This window comes from Vulpes lagopus, chromosome 11 (genome assembly GCF_018345385.1).
Source record: "Vulpes lagopus strain Blue_001 chromosome 11, ASM1834538v1, whole genome shotgun sequence".
In the NCBI taxonomy this organism is placed as follows: domain Eukaryota; kingdom Metazoa; phylum Chordata; class Mammalia; order Carnivora; family Canidae; genus Vulpes; species Vulpes lagopus.
This window is the reverse complement of record NC_054834.1, coordinates 36,901,355-36,917,606: the sequence shown is the minus strand read 5'-3', so window position 1 is coordinate 36,917,606 and position 16,252 is coordinate 36,901,355. Positions and strand designations below refer to the sequence as shown.

At 42.1% G+C, this 16,252-nt stretch overlaps 1 protein-coding gene across 19 annotated transcripts in view; it reads right to left on the bottom strand.

Annotated features, from left to right (window-relative positions):
* Positions 1–16,252, bottom strand: part of ESRRG (estrogen related receptor gamma) — a 618,074-nt gene that overhangs the window by 560,168 nt on the left and 41,654 nt on the right. For 6 of the 19 annotated variants that reach the window (XM_041722074.1, XM_041722047.1, XM_041722064.1 and 3 more), the window contains exon 2: positions 12,448–12,614. The exons of 5 other annotated variants lie outside the window; for them this stretch is intronic. The gene's annotated coding sequence lies outside the window, so the exon portion shown is untranslated. Of the gene's footprint in view, positions 1–596; positions 2,290–11,360; positions 11,613–11,640; positions 11,872–12,447; positions 12,615–16,252 lie in introns of those variants that run through there. 8 more of the 19 variants (XM_041722058.1, XM_041722057.1, XM_041722055.1 and 5 more) reach the window with 3 other exon arrangements.

Genomic DNA, 16,252 nt, shown 5'->3' with positions numbered 1-16,252 from the left:
TCTCAGGAGCTAAAGAGTGCCTAAATACAGATTTAACCAGACTGCAATCCCAGCAAAGTAACTTAAACAGATACGTACAAGACAGTAAAACACCAAGCAGACAGCACTGGGTAGGATTCAATTAAGACAAAACCTCAGTGGATTGCTCTTTACGAGTAAATTAAAACTGCAAACTAATATGTTTTATTGAGAGCAAGAACGGTACAAATTCACTCTATTGTCTGTGAATTTATGTGGTTAATTCTTTCAAAACAGTCCCCAAAGCAAACTTGTTTCTCAAGATGGACATGACCAACAATAATAATTGCTAATAAAAATTTAGAAGTTCTATAGTTTAATGCCCACAATAATTGTCCCACAAGTCACATCTAAATGCTAAATGAGAACAGCAAATAGTTAAAGCTAACATATTACAACCCCATCTACTGCAAAGTCACTGTATCAGAAGCTAGAATTGATTTGTTTCCTCAGAACGAATTGAAAATGAATGTAACATAACGTCGGAAAAATCCCTCCTGCACTGCTAATCGGATATTGTATAATGGTTGATTGCAGCTTTGCCCTGTGCTATTGCTGCCTAAATCATACATACTTACACGTTCTGGGTTCTTCCAAGAGTTTGGTGCAGTTTCAAGGACAAATGTCTTAAGGAAGCCTCTCTACTGTGCAGCAGGGAGCCTAGCTCGGATCTGATGACAAGAGCACAGTGCTAAATCTGACAACAGAGAAGGAAACTTCCTGCGTGAAGAAGAGATCTTGGAAAGTCTCAGGGTTAAAAAGGCTGCTTTAACTGTGCTGGTTGATCTGCTCCCTGGTTGTGTATACACAGTAGCAGCTGATCTGTGTTTGCAGCCCTGCAGAAAGGAACCTTTACTGAAAACCAATGGCATCACATTTCAGCGGAGCTGGTGCCAAGTGCTGGAGAGCAGAGCAACCTTTGACAACTTCACACAATTCAACCCAGCGCACTTACCCCGGGTCAGGGAGGGCTGTGGGAAGTGTCCCCCCAACTGGGTTTCATCTCGGGGATGTTAGCGCAGTTCCTGGGAAACCAAACACCCTTACCAACTGGACTCTGGCAACAGGGTAAGGTATTCTCTGGACTTATCTTAAATATAGTCCCTGTCTCTGCTCGCCCTACCTACCGTGCACGGTATTGTCACGGAATCTTTTTGAATGCCTCCCAATTTAAAAACATTTTTTTCCCTTCTGTTTCTTATATAAACCTTCAAATCCACCGTGTGTTACTAATCTTGAGTAGTTAACGCTCTTCTGATGTTCCTCACAAATAAACTGAGGGGGAAAAAGAAATACAGGAGAGGGTGGTGTGGTTAACTCATTCTGTATTCTGCTCCCCAAGCCAGTGTCTGGAGGTTTAAAATGACTGTTTCTTTGGAGGCCATTTTATTATTGTTCATGACAAACTGGGAAGGCCTGCAAAACTTCAGTCAGTAGAAGCCACTGGTATCATGAGGCCGTAAGGACACTGAGAGGAAGGAAGCCACCAAGAACAGAGGAAATGCCTTTCGGCAGTGGGATTACCTACTTTACCACCCTTCATGTGGAACAGAATGGAAATGCTAGACTCTGCTAACTCTAAGAGGGAAAGTAAGAGAGGGTAAGAGAAAGAGTAAGAACGAGACAGAGAGACAGAGAGAGAGAGACTCACTTACCACTGGTCAATGTAACAAACTTAATCCAAGTCTCCAAGTCATTGGTTAACCACTTTGTTACCTGTGTTCCTGGCTGCCCTTCTTCTCCCTTCTGTCCCCATGACAAGGCTAGGTTTTGGTATATTACATGATATTTTCTCACTATTATGCATTTTACATCAAAGGGCAGAAATCAGAATTGACAGTTTAACAAAAGGCCATGTCCCATGTGTCAGACAGCACGGGAAAGTGTTCTCCTACTTCTCTGAAAGCCAGCCCAGGAGCTGCCTGGGCAGCTGGTAGATTATCCAAGGCCTCTGCTTTTCTTTTGGGCCAAGCTATTGTTCAAAAATAATAATTTCCTTAGATTCGAGAGCCCACGTAATATAATGAAAAGAACCTAGGCCTGGGCGCCAGGTAGATTTAGCTTCTCATCCTGACCCTACTACTTCCTACTTGCATGAGGTTAGGAGGTGCTTAAAATCTCCTGAATGTATTTCCTCATCTATGAAATGGTGACAATGCGTCTACTGCACAAGATTACTGTGAAGATGTGGGGGCACCTGGGTGGCTCAGTGGTTGAGCGTCTGCCATTGGCTCAAGTCGTGACCCCAGGGTCCTGGGATTTAGTCCCATATTGGGGTCCCCAGAGGGAGCCTGCTTCTTCCTCTGATTCTCTGTCTCTTTCACATACAAATAAATAAAATCTTTTTTTTTCTTAAAGATTACTGTGAAGATGTAAAAGATAACGTATGTCAAGGTCTTGCCACAGTGCCTGGCATGCAAGCATTTACAAACGTTTCCTGAGCCTTGTCTGGGCGACAGACATAGTGCCAGACACTGCGGGGTACAAGGTCAACAGACATGTCCCCTACTCTCACATGCAGCCTACCAGGGCTCTCTCTCTCTCTTCCATCCTTCCTGTAGTCTCTATGATAAAGCATAAGAACCCTTTCAGATACTTCTCTCCTTTGATCCTCATAACAGGCTTGTGAGACGGATGAAACTATACCCAATTTACAAATGGGAAAACCACAGCTTAAAGAGACCAGGGCCACTTAGCTAGTAAATGACAGCCTGATTGGCAACCCAAGCTCCGATTCTGTTGCACGCTTTTCATAGTGTATGTATATGAATTTGCCACGCAGAATTCATTTTTTGCATAATTCTACATTATACAGCTATCCTTATCATACTATCTCGTGTATATATATATTGTACTTCCCTAAAGATCTACTTAGAGTAGGGTGACTATATCTTAAAATGACTTTGTATTCTCTGACGGATCTAGCCTTGATACATAAGCATACTAGGCACTTAAAATTTTCCTGTATTTGGGCCCCTGGGTGGCTCAGTGGTTGAGTATCTGCCTTTGGCTCAGGTCATGATCCCAGGGACCTGGGATCGAGTCCCACATCAGACTCCCCAAAGGGAGCCTGCTTCTCCCTCTGCTTATGTCTCTGCCTCTCTTTCTGTGTCTCTCATGAATAAATAAATAAAATCTTTTAAAAAATTTTTAATAAAAAAATTTAAAAATAAAAATTTCCTATATTTAAAAGAAACTCAAGCTGAATCCATTTTACGATTTATAGTCAATGTCACAGAAAAAGAGAACTCCCCAACAAATAAGGATTTATAAGCAATCGGTGGCCTTCTGCTCATGCGCTCTGTGTCTTCAATTATTTCCAAATGATTATATATGTGTCAAAGTTTTTAACACTGACTCATGATTAAAACTCTCAAAGATTGTTTTCTTTGTTTCTTCTTCAGCGTATATGCTAGACATAGAAGGCCTAATGAATTTTGATAAGAGCAATTAAATATTTACTCTTAAATTCAACTTGATCCCAAGACATCTTGATTTCTAGGTTCACTTCAGTTTCTAGGTTAACAGATCACAATGTGTAAAATTCCGTTGATCATTATCTGGTGAATCAGAGCAGAGCATCAGGCCAGTCTCAGAATCGCAGCAGATTTTTGGATCTGCTTGTTTTTGTTTTCGCTTTTTTTTTTTGTATAGTGTCTATATAAACAATCCAAATTTATTGAATCATTATTGATCTGATTCATTTGGGGCTTTAAAATGTAGACCACTTCTGATGGAGGAAGTGGCTAGACATTTATCAGTGATTCATACAGAAAAATAAAAATATTCTTGAAAGAGATCTGTATAGTATCTAGAGCTTGGAGTTCAACTGATGTATTACATTAATTAGTTCTGTTGCATCCTGGAAATATTTTTTTAAATGGAATTTGTATCATTATTTATAAGCACTTACTGCCAAACAATGATTCCTTCAGCCTTAACAAAAATCCAGGAAATATAGATTAATATCAATGTCATGGCAAAAGTGCAAATGACAGGCAGTGGTTGAGACAAGGAAAACCATTTTTGAATACTCTCTTTTTCTTTCCAAAATCATTCGTTATTTTTAGACAAGCTGTGGCCATCTGTAAGGGAAAGTACACGTGCTCCTTAGGTAACTGGCACTGTAGAAGTTAGGATTATCAGGCTTCTTACATTCAACTGGCCAGCTGCATACTATTTCCTGCTTCCTCCCTAAATCAAGTAGTATGTAAAGTACCCACCACAGTTCTTGGACTAGATTGTGCAAGAAATATGTCTACCAAAGACCACTCTGGAGCCAAACAAACTGACCCACGACTCTGTCAAACCTGGGTTGACCCAATGACTTTTCCTCACCGCATAAAACTATATAGTTTTCAAGTGCTTTTCTACTCATGAGTCTCCCTCAACTCTTACAACCAACTTGGAAGTAGATGCTTCTATTATTTACCTTGTCACAGATAGGAAAAAATTCCAAAAACTTAATGAAGTCACAAGATCATACAGGCAATAAGTGACCCAGCAAAAATATTAAAACGGATGCTCTATGTCTAATTTGTAAGCTTTTCCACATAGCTAACATCCTATAACATACTTTCCCTTCGGGAAGAATGTGTACATATTAGTTTCCCCTTTTTCTTTTTGGTGTTTCATCCAACCATCAATTAGATGCAGACCAGACTGTCTTAACACGCGCACACAGCGCCTCTCTCCTCTATCTTCATATGCCTTCCATCTTCGAGTCTCTCACTTCTAGGCCAATTACTTCAGAGAATAATTTTCTCTCCATTTTTCTTCACTCTCCTGCTTTTCAGTGCATTTGGGTGTCAAAAAACAAATCTTATCACAGGTGATAAACTTAGAAGTAGTGCTAATGTTACACTATTCCAAGGGAAAGAGAAGCCATATACTTTGCAACCAGCCTCTAAAAATCCTGAAAGTTTCTAAAAATCCCTTTCACACACTCTGCAATAGTTTCCATCTATCTTTTTAACTTCCAGTTATATGTGCATTTCTCTTAAACATCAACCCTCCAGAGTCTAGATAAATGATAAACTATCGTTCAGTTTTATTGCCTTTATGTTATGTTTATCACTTGTATCATAATAGAACTCTTTTTCATATTTTTTCATCACTGATACACAATATTTCACTCCAATAAGTTAGCATAGGCTTTTACAGTCTAGCCTAGGAAAGTAGTCAGCATTTAAGATTGTTTTATGTAGGGGAAAAAAGTGTGTTTTGAATAGCTAATAATTGATCTCCAAATGAAAAGTTTTCACGTAAACCCCTGAGTGTCTAAATTTCATGAGGCTTTCATTTCAAACCACTGAACCTGAGCACATTTCTTACTCTACTTACTAATATTTCTGGTCATAGCAAAAGCCAGACTTCAGTAAATAATTAGTTTATGGAATGGAAATAAACAGGAGTATAATTAATAGGTTGATTCATTACTAATCAATCACTAAAGCAGAATCACAGATTTGCAGTAAGTTGGAGACATCAAGTCAAACCCTTTCATTTAGAAATGAGGAGACAAAGGTTCACTGGTCTCGGATAAAGAAGATAACCGGATCAAACTATAAACCATGCTTATGACCATTTCATCTGATCCTTAGCTGAAGATCGATGTTCAGTCATAGACACATTAGCTAAAAAGAGCAAATTTCCAACTCTGAAGGTGATTGATCCAAAGGATCATCAGGTATTATGTCCCATTTCTGCAACCTTTGGAAAATAAATGTTCATACTAAATAGAAAATGAATTTCTAATAACTGAATTAAACTGTTCATCTAAATAGCCAACTTCGGATTTCTCTCCACACATAATAACTTGGAAAAATATATAGCCTGTGTTTACTATAGCACGATAGCCACAGTCTCTAAGAAGAGCTATAACTCGCTAACAATTTTCCTGATTTATGTTTGAAAACATACAGGGCATGAAATGATTTCTGCAACCTTATATTTTCCTCAAGAACACTGGTAGACAGAAGATATATTCCAAAAATCATGTTGGGTTGCTTGTTAAAGCTCCTTTTTAAATAGAAATGTGGGATAAGCAATTATGCAAGCACCACCAAAAAAAAAAAAGTCATTAGGTTTTTTTTCCCCATTAAGAAAGGAAAGAAGAGAAAAGGAAGGGAGAGAAGGAGGGATGGAAGGGAGGCATGGATGTAGGGAAGGATGGAAGTAGGGAAAAAATTCTGATTAAAAAAATGTATGTTCTTATAATGTTTATATTGTAAAAACTGATTGCCTTCTTGAGTAAGAAAGTGCAATAAATATTCTTCCAAAGAGCAGCTTATGGATAATGTATGGTTATATACTGTAACTCACTGTACAAATGTTAGTTATTCTTGTTGTAAGTATTTAACATATATGGAAATTTGCTTCACAATCTATAATTGTGCTAATAAAAACAGGTATTTGTGAATATAAATTATATTGGTCATAAAATCAGCCTTATTAACCTAATATATCTTAAAGCCAGATAGAATCTAAATGGGCCACGCTGGTAACGCAGATAATCTGGAAACACTGTTTACTGCACAAGTATCTACCAGGATTATACAAAAGTTTTGCTTTGCTTCACACAATGCTAGCATCCTGAATTTGAATCTTCAAAACAGTAAACATAACGATGTCCGGTATGCATATTTATACGTTTGTATAAAATAAGCACATTCATTAATTAGCACCCTTCCTGGAAAGTCCCATCCACGTTATTTATTTTAGCAGGTGCCCCATCTGAAACAGCCCTAAGTGTCCCTAAGTAAATAAAAATATCTTTGAATCGCCAGTGTCTTGCATTTTATCACAGAGATTCCAAAGACACTCGACCTTCTTTTACGGTAACTATGATCCTTCCCTCGTCTAAATGAACAAAGTGTCCATCGTAATAGAAATATAAACAAAGGCCTGATTTGAAAACTATCGATGATCCTTCTTCACAATTATAGGTATAATGGTATAAGCGCACTATGAAATATCTGTAAAGGGTGTGCGGTCGGAGAGGGTACGGGAGGTGGGCTTTACAGCCAAAGCAAAGGAGAAGGTGAGCTGAGGCGGTAGGGGCCTTCCAGGGCTGGAAATCATCAGGATTAAGTGAATGACTGGTATCTACCTTCTGAGAAAAAGAAAACCTCCCTGGCTATGTGATCAAGAAACTCAGAGACTCAACATCATTACGCTGTGTAACTTCAGGAATTTGTATTTCAAGACGTGCACAGATTTCTCCAGTTATCTCCATCTGAACATCCCAAACCCATCAGACGGTGTGTCTACATTCTATGTCAAAGGCCTGTATTACTTTCTGCAATCATCTCTTAAAAGAAGGCCACGCAGGCCCTGCCTCTCCTTTTTGGCCACCACCATTGGTTCCAACACAAGGTACTATTATAAATGAGGCTCAAAATAATCAAGAAGAAGATCATTCCAGAGAAAGGTCCTTAAACGCTCCTACGGCACCTCGTCCCCATCTGCTCACACGGCAGCGTGACAAGCATGTAGAACTTATTCATAATTCCCTGCGCTGCTTCCTTAGGCCCGCTGACTCTATTGGGATGGCAGTGCTAACCTAAAAACTGAATTGCAAAGCTGAATCATCTCACAGCTTAAAAAAAAAACAACAACAAAGTGACAAGACAAAATTTCTTTGTTTGCACCAGGGCCGAGTATGTGATTTTGACTTCACAAATGACTTTGGTATTTTAAAGGAATTTTTTTTTAAAATCACAATATTATAAAAGTTGGTAATCATTACTTCAAAATGACAGATTCTATTGTTCATGGCAAAATTTTCAGTTGGTTTTCTCATACCGGTGGTTCAATTGAAAGATTCACCAACTGTTCCCTGGAGAAAACAGAAGATCTGCATTTAAATGGAGATATAGTATTTCCAAATGCACAGTACCTAGAAGGCAGATACTGTCAAGGTTTCTTAGTGAGAATAACTCAAATTGTATTAGGTACATCTCGATGCTGTAGTCATCTCCATTCTCATAGGGCTCTGTCTGTTTCCATACCATTCTTTCTCCTCCGCACATTCTTTGTAACATTCGTCCCAAGGAGTTAAAAATCAAACCTTGCTCCGCTGCAAACTCCCCACATCAACAACAAGCGATCACTACTGTACATATCATTTCTGATGTGTACAGAAAAAGACCACAGAAGATAGGTTGGCCAGAAATGTTAAATAATTGAAAAGTATAATGACTTAATAGAGTAGTAAGCTTAGTTTACAATGCAGCCAATTTAAAGCCATAAAAATACTGTGTAAAAATTTTATCTTGTGGTTGACCATTACATATATCCTATCTATTATTCAAAAGTATCTCAACACTGTTTTTCTTCATTAATGTGGCTTTTGGCATTTCCCTCAAAATCTTTTTTTGTTCCTGCAGTTTTCCAACAATTTTGCAACAAACACAAAAATCCCTACGTGGGGTCATAAATTTGCATCACCAGGATAATGAGCTCTTCGATGTCTAATTGAAATTAATTTTATAGGTCAATCTGTAAGGCATACTTCAACTTCCTCGAATATGATTTGTTTTGCATTTAAGGCAGCCATGCACGCAAGACATTAAAAAAAAGAAAAAAACCCAAACAGGACTAAAGCTACCTGTATCAACACATCCGTAAACAAAAGGAGAACCTGATAAATTTTCCCTCTTCCTGTGACACACTAATCCAGGGATCTGTCTATATTAGAAAATGTCATGGGGCTTCAGGAAAGTTTTGCCTTGAGTGTTTGGCTAAGGTGTGCAGAGCATGTCTGTGAAGGAGAAAAAAAAAAAAGAGACACTTAGGATCAATTTCGAACATAAGCCCATTATCATTGGCAGGCTCTCGCTAAAATTCTAGATGCAACCAAAATGTCCCTGTAAACAAGGTTACTGACAACAGCCCCGGAAATTCTCAGCGACACTTTTCCCCAACCATCAGCTGTGCGCCCAGTTAGTTTTACCTTACTTTGCTGCCCTGCCATTCTCATGCTGATTCAAATTCAGAACTCAAAATGAAAGATGAAATATCTTCAAGATCACTTAATATTGAAATACTGTTGCAGTAATAAGTGGTGCTCAGTTGGAGATGGGAACATGGTACTCTCTTGGTAACCTTTTAATTTCTGGAAAAATTGCACAGAATAAATTGAGTGGCACACGCATGGAAACCTAATCGATTGATCTGCTCCCTTCTGTTAAAGCACCGCCTATCAGAGAGTATCTTTGCTCCCCTCTCGATTCCTGTGAAAGAAGACCAGCAGGTCTCCCTCATACCAGCCACAGAGATTTAAGTGCTACTTTGATTTATTAAAGAAAATAAATCATCTTTTATCGACCTTCCTCACCTGAGTCCATGGACAGTCTTATGGGCTACCTGACGTCTACATGATGGGAGTTTAAAGAGTTACGAGAACTTTTAATAAAAACAACAGTCATGCACCACAGGCAAATACCTGCCTCAAAGGTCATCTAGGCCTGTCTTATGATCTACTTGACTCTCTTCATATTTGAAGGAAATAAGGCCCCGTCAATGTCACCCCGATCTCCACCAATGTTTGCACACACCTTATTTCTGTCTGCTATTCCTCAGCTCGGATTTGAGAGCTGTTTAAATTTCCCTCTCTTTCCCACGATGATAGGACTGTTTCTTACGTTGCCTACCTCATTCTGATCACATCAAATCTACTGGACAGGAGAAAACGAAACCAAACCAAAAAAAAAAAAAAAAAAAAACCAAAAGACACCAAGAACCCTGACACCCCTCCCCAATCCCATTCCCTGCCTTCCCCTTGAGGACATTTCTTCCTCCTCTGGTCTCTTGCCTGCTGCTTCTGAATTTGAGCATTTTCCAAACACACTCCCCTATTTGGTCTTTGGGCAGCGTGAGAAACAAAGGAGAGTTTCTCTTCAAAACTAGACCAAGTCATTCAGCTGCTCTGAACCACTTCAAAACATCCGCAGGTCTCTTGATCCTGACTTAAAGTATTAAGCACTAGTGTTCGGAAAGTAGTAGGAGGTCATATGTGGACCCAACAGCTTCTCTTAACTCACGTGTTGGCAATTTTTTTTTCTTCTTCTTCTTTTTCTTCCTTTTCTTTCTTTCTTTCTTTTTTTTTTTTTTTTAAGAGAGAGGGAGACAGAAGGGAGAAGGTGCTATTTTCAACATTGCCCTCTGGTTTATGTTAGCAGCATCATTTGCTTTCTGCGTGTGTCTGTGTCTTGCTGCACGGCCACTGGTTCTGGTACTACAACACAAACACAGCAAACCTGCCTCCCGAGCCTAAGCAGACCCATGTGGCAAGTCGCAACATCACCGAGGCAAGCACAATAAATAAACACATACATAATCATTCCAAGGCACTGAGGCAGGCGGGGGTTTCTCCAGGCCCTTTTGGACTCTTCCAGAATTGCTCATTAAGATTCTGAAAGGGGGAGGGGGTGCAGCTAGGAAAAGGTTGCCGGAAGGGAAGAGAAGGGGAGAAGGAGGGGGGGATTTGCCCTCTGTGTCTTTCTCCCTGGGAGAACCTCCTGTCACCCAGCAAGGAGTGGGGGGGGGGGGCAGCCCTATCCTGCAGCCGCTCCTGATAGACTTGAGGGGCGCAAGGGGGTAGGTGGTTTGAGATACTTCAATGACGGGTTCGGGTGACCTCCGTGCAACTTCGGAGACTCCCTCCCTCTGGAAGGTGAACCGCTTTCGGGAGCCGGGAGGGAAGGAGGCGCAGAGGACAGGAGGAGACAAGTAGGGCTACGGCAGCAGCAATCAGCAGAAGGATTTCCCAGCCCACGACAGCAGTCCTCAACTCCTGACACCGCCCTGTGCCCCCCGGCGACCCCCTCCCCAGGCCCCCTCGCCCCGGAGGCCCCAGGGCTCGCCCCAGCCCCTCCCCGCCCGGGGCCCTAACTCTGCCCTCACTCTTTGCCACTTTCCCCGAGCCCTGAAGTCTCCCCAGGGAGGGGGAGGGGAGAGGTGTTGAAAGAACAAATCTCACTGAAACCAGAATTTCTCTGTGTCTCCAGCACACACACACGCTGACAGTTTTGCAGTCATGGTAAGGCAAGTCTACAAGAGGCGGAGGGCACTTAGGGCTGTGTTATTGAGGGAGGGGTTGCTTTCTTCTTCTTTTTTTTTTTTTTTTTTTCTTTTCTTTCTTTTTTTTTTTTTTTTGCTCTTTTTTTTTTTTTTTTTTCCAAGAGACTCTAAACAAGTGACAGGGGAAGGTGGAGGGGGTTGGGGAGGGAGGGGGGGTAGATTAGCCATCGAGATTTCCACCAGGACTGCAAATCAAGAATGCCCCAGATGCAAATGTCTGTCTCCAGATGTTGATGATAAGGGTTTGGACCGGTTACCTTGGCAGGGTCAGAACTGCAGCAGGTTAATCAGGTGAGTCGTCGGGGATTTTAAAGAAGCCGAAGCCGGTTTCTTGGGCTAGGAAAGTCTACAAAACCCCCATGCAGGAACAGTGCACATCTTACACACGCCTCCTTTAGCTGGGCTCCCGCGACCTCAGCCGGCGAGGGGGTGCTGGGCGGCCGGCCGGCGGCAAGGGCACGGCCCCCCGCGCTGCCCCCGCGGGCGCGGGCCCGGCCTGGCCCCCGGGGTCCGCGTCCCGAGCGGCGCTGCACTCACCGAGCCGGGCGGCGAGGGCCAGAGGGGCGCCCGCGGCTAGCCGGAGCGCGGAGGCGCCTCCCTTCGCTCTTGGTAGCGTCGATCCGCACTCCCTGTGACCCAGGACGTCATGATGCCTGTCTGTTTTCTCAATGATAACTTGGCAGCAGAAGAGCGAGGCCGCCAGGTTCTCCTCGGGTGGCTACGTGGTATGTGCACGTTTCTGTTTGCATGCCTTTCTCTCTCCCTGTCTCTTTTTAAAAATAAATATCTGTGCTTTAAAAAAAAAAAAAAATTTCCCGGCACTGTCATGATTTGATGGCATTATTGCGTTGGCATCATTGACGCCTCTGGGTGTGCGTGTGTGTGTGTGTGTGTGTGTATATATATATATATATATATATATATATATATATATATATAATCTGTGCGTATGGGGTTTTTTTCTTTTTCCCCTTTAAATCCTGCTGCTACTGCCGCCGCCGCAGCAGCCGCTGCAAAGGGAAAGCAAGCATGCGTTCATCTTTTGTCTTTCATTTTACCTTCAGGGTGACATTCAGTGCCAACTGCTCCCTTTTGACCGGCGCCAATCCCCGCCCGGGCAAAATAAATTTTAAAAAACGTGGAGGGGGGGGAGGGGGGAGGAACGCACCCCCCCACCCCTCCCACCCCCGCAGCTCCGATGCTGGGGTCGCGATTCCTCCCCCCTCCCTCCACCAGCCCCGGGGGCGCGGACCCCACACCTACCCCGACCCCCCCACACACACACCCTGCTCCTCCCACCCACCCACCCCCCCCCTTTGCAAAATCATTTTCCCTTCTACCCACCGGGCCCTGGCAGAGAATCAGCACCCAGACAGCGAGGAGCATCCACCCCGGGCCAGACACTCATGTTCGCGGCTCGCACTTGCTGACTTGCATCTCAGATGCCTTCTCGGTGTGTAGGCCTCTCACAACTGGAGCTATTTTTGTCTCCCAGAGATGTTCTTTAAAGCCTTTTAAAAATGGGAAGGGGGGCAGGGAAGAAAGAGAGACAGACAGAGGGAGAGAGACAGAAATAAAAGCCCAAGCCCCCTATTTGAGGGGCTCTACAGACACATCAGGAAATTTGGGGGGTGAGGGGGGAACTCCTGGCATCCGACCCACCAGGGGAGTTTGAAAGGGCAGAAAGGATAACTGGCTCTTTATCCAAATTCTTCTACAGCAGCAGGAAAACTTTTTTCCGAACACAAAGATATTATTGCCGGCTATTCACTGTTATTTGTCATTTTTATCATTACGTTCCCTAGAATCAGGAGGAAAGGTCTCAACAATAACTCTTAATATTTATTTCTGCAAGCACGGGGATGTAGTTTAGGTGGTGGGACCACGTGACAGGCAAAGTGGAGATCACATCTTAGAACAGTTTCTGTTATTTGTACATCGGTGTGTTTGATGTAGCTTCTATTAATCATAATATTGTGCATATTAATCACCATATGCGCATTACTGGAAAATAAATATCTAGTGCCTGGTTTGGCAGATATTTTGCCCTTCTTTATCGCTAATTCCCCATCTGGAGCAGAAGAATGGGCTTAGGGATTTTTTTTTTTTTTCCCTACACGCTTCTTTCTTTTTGACCTTGGTCACCATCATGGATTGGTAAAGTCATTTGCCCAGAGATTCCAAATCCCTTAAAGATGACAGCATGAGCCAAGGTTGCAAAAAATAAAAGCGTGGAGGAGAACGTCACATCTGAAAAGCAAAGCTGACTGGGAGAAAAAACTTTTGATCTCATCCAAGATCATCTGCAGCTGCTGTAGGTGTAAGACTAGTTTACCTGTTTTGAGAGGCTGGCTAAATTTAACGCAAATAGCAAGTAACTTGTTAGCTCTTTTCCCTTTAGAGTCCTACATCAAGAATCACTAGCAAGTTCCATAGGGAGGATATTGTAATTATGCAAAGACCAGAGGATCAGAATTGAATAGCCTCACTGAAGTAGCCCGAAGTGTGTCTGAGGACTCTTGACTATTCGATCCCAAAACTTGAACGGTGCCTCCTCACCCCTAACAACTGGACACAGCTCTCTGGGCTCTGCTTATCAGTCTCCTTAGAACGCCAGAAAGATGAACTGGTGCAGTCTTGTCCAGGGCTTAGAGGTCATCAGTGTCAAAGATGATGCGAAAGAAGGCAAGGGCCTACTCAGAACTCAGTAGGTATCATCTACTTTTTAGTAACTATCCAAGAGAGGCTTATTAATATTCAATCTATCACCCTGGTTCTCCAGCTTTATTACTTAATAGCCTTAGATTGGACCTTTGAAGAGCCACTGCAAAAAAATAAAATTATTTTATTATTTTAATTTAAATAAAAATGAAAATTTGGCTAAATTCTTGAAATCCATTTTTTTTTTTCGTACAAATGCCTTCCATGCTGTTTGCCAGCAATCCACATGCCTCTGCAGGCAGCCAAGCGGGTGAGATATCTGAGCAACGAGCAGAGTAGAGGCAGAGTCCTCCAGTCCTCTGAAGTTTGACTAGATTTTTCCTAAACCCGGATCCTCTAAATCCACCTCTGGCCAAGAGCTGCTCTCTGTTGTTTATTCAAGTCCAAAGTCTTCAGACTACATTCAAGTCTTTATTTTCTGGCCTTCACCCTAAATATAATAGTTAATATTGTTGTAGCATGTTCAGTTTAACTTTCCAACCAAACCAAAGGGGGGGAAAAATTGCTTACTAAGTTGGATGGAATGCATAGACGGTGCTGTCTTAAACTTTGCTTGTGTTTAGAACTTGTAAATCTCATTAAAGCTTCTCAACAAGAACACGAGAGGATTATTGGTATTCCCATTCTACCCAAGGAAAGGGAGGCACACACAGAGAAGTCAAGTAATTTGCCCAGAGTTACACAGCTGGGATTCAAATGCCTTGAGACCTCACGATCAAGCTCTCTGCTTACCCTACGTACCGATTCCACTTCATGTCTTCCTCCTCCTGTCTTGCAGCCAGGCTGCTCACCCACCACCCACTTCACCTTGTGTTAACTCCAAGGTCACCGCCCAAGCATTTGATGCCCCCTTCCGCCTCTTTGCTATTCAAGTTCTAGTATTGGCCAAGGCCAAGTTCAAGTCCTACTTTGCCCACAAAGCCATTATTTACTATTATTGGGTGTATTGATCATTCTCTCTCTCTCTCTGTTCTACACTGTTCACTTCTACGTGTGACATCACTGTTCTCTGTTTCTGGGGTTTATTTTTCATCTCTTCTTCCTCTCTCAATTCCTTTCTGACAGCATTACACTTTTTTTTCTCCTGCCGCTTCCGGTTTGCCTAAAGACAACACTGGCTGTCCTTAAATCGCTTCTGATGTACTGAGGGACACAGAACTGCCCTTTGGAGAGCTAGGATGCCACTTTTCCATCTGACAGAAACTGCAAGTTTTATGAAGCAAAAGTTTTATCCTTTTAACTGAAAAACTTGCGAGCTTGTTTGTCCGTATTTCAGATAGTCCCTCAAAACAATCAAGTAAGATCAGAGGTAGAATTATTTAATTGGAGAAGCAGCTGATGATGAGTTAGAATGTCATACGTGTGGGGTCTGGTGAAGAAAACTTAATCATTGTGGCTTTTTAGCTGTTATGAGCCTTCCTCTGTTGTATTTTGAATTTTCCGAGTGTCACATTAATGTTTCTGTTTAGAAAGATAGGAAAATAAGTGAGGACCAGTAATTGTGACACCTGTGACCTCATCTTGCTTCTGCTACTGATTAGCCGTGTGTAACCTCTGGCAAATTATTCCATAATCCTGGGCCTCAGTTTCCCTCTCACACAAGAAGAAATTTAACTCCAGGGTCCATCCGACTCTAAGCTTCTACAAGTCTGAAACAGGATGTGGGAGACAAAGGAAAAGAGGGTGGAAGGTGCCTCGGTGGCTCTGTGGTTGAGCGTCTGCCTTTGGCTCTGGTCATGATCCCGGGGTCCTAAGATCGAGTCCCGCATCAGACTCCCAAAGGCAGCCTGCTTCTCCCTCTGCCTATGCCTCTGCCTCTCTATCTGTGTCTCTCATGAATGGATAAATAAAATCTTTTTTAAAAAAGAAAAAAAAAAAGAGGGCTCAGCCTAGGAAGACTGTTTTTTGGGGGGAGATACAAAGAATATGCTAAGGAGCTCAGGTAAAGCTAACAAAGGTCATATTTCTAATTTCTGGGTATACTTAAGGGTAGCTCGAAAAAATCCATATACAAAAATGTGTTCAAACTTATCTAAGATGGTCTCTTTTATATGAGATAAAATAATTAATTGAGTGTACCAATAGCCCACCATAGCAGCTAAAATATTACTGGCTATCATTCACGCTTGCCTATAACTTTGTTTCTAAAACAATCAGATGGTTAAACAGACCTCATTCGATAGGAACCGATCCGACCATTTTTGCCTAGATGCCTTAGACTCATACTTAGCTTGAATTAAATCACAAAGTTAATTGAAGAGCACGAGTTTATGGTGAAGAGATTCAGGATCTAGAACCAGAAAAGAGCCTCCTCCATATTTCCTCTTTGCAGCTAACTTTGAGAAAGCCCCTTTCCTGATTTGCCCTTACTGAAGTCTCATCACTCATGGACCGTCTCACCGGTTTTTGTGAGGATAAAATGACATGG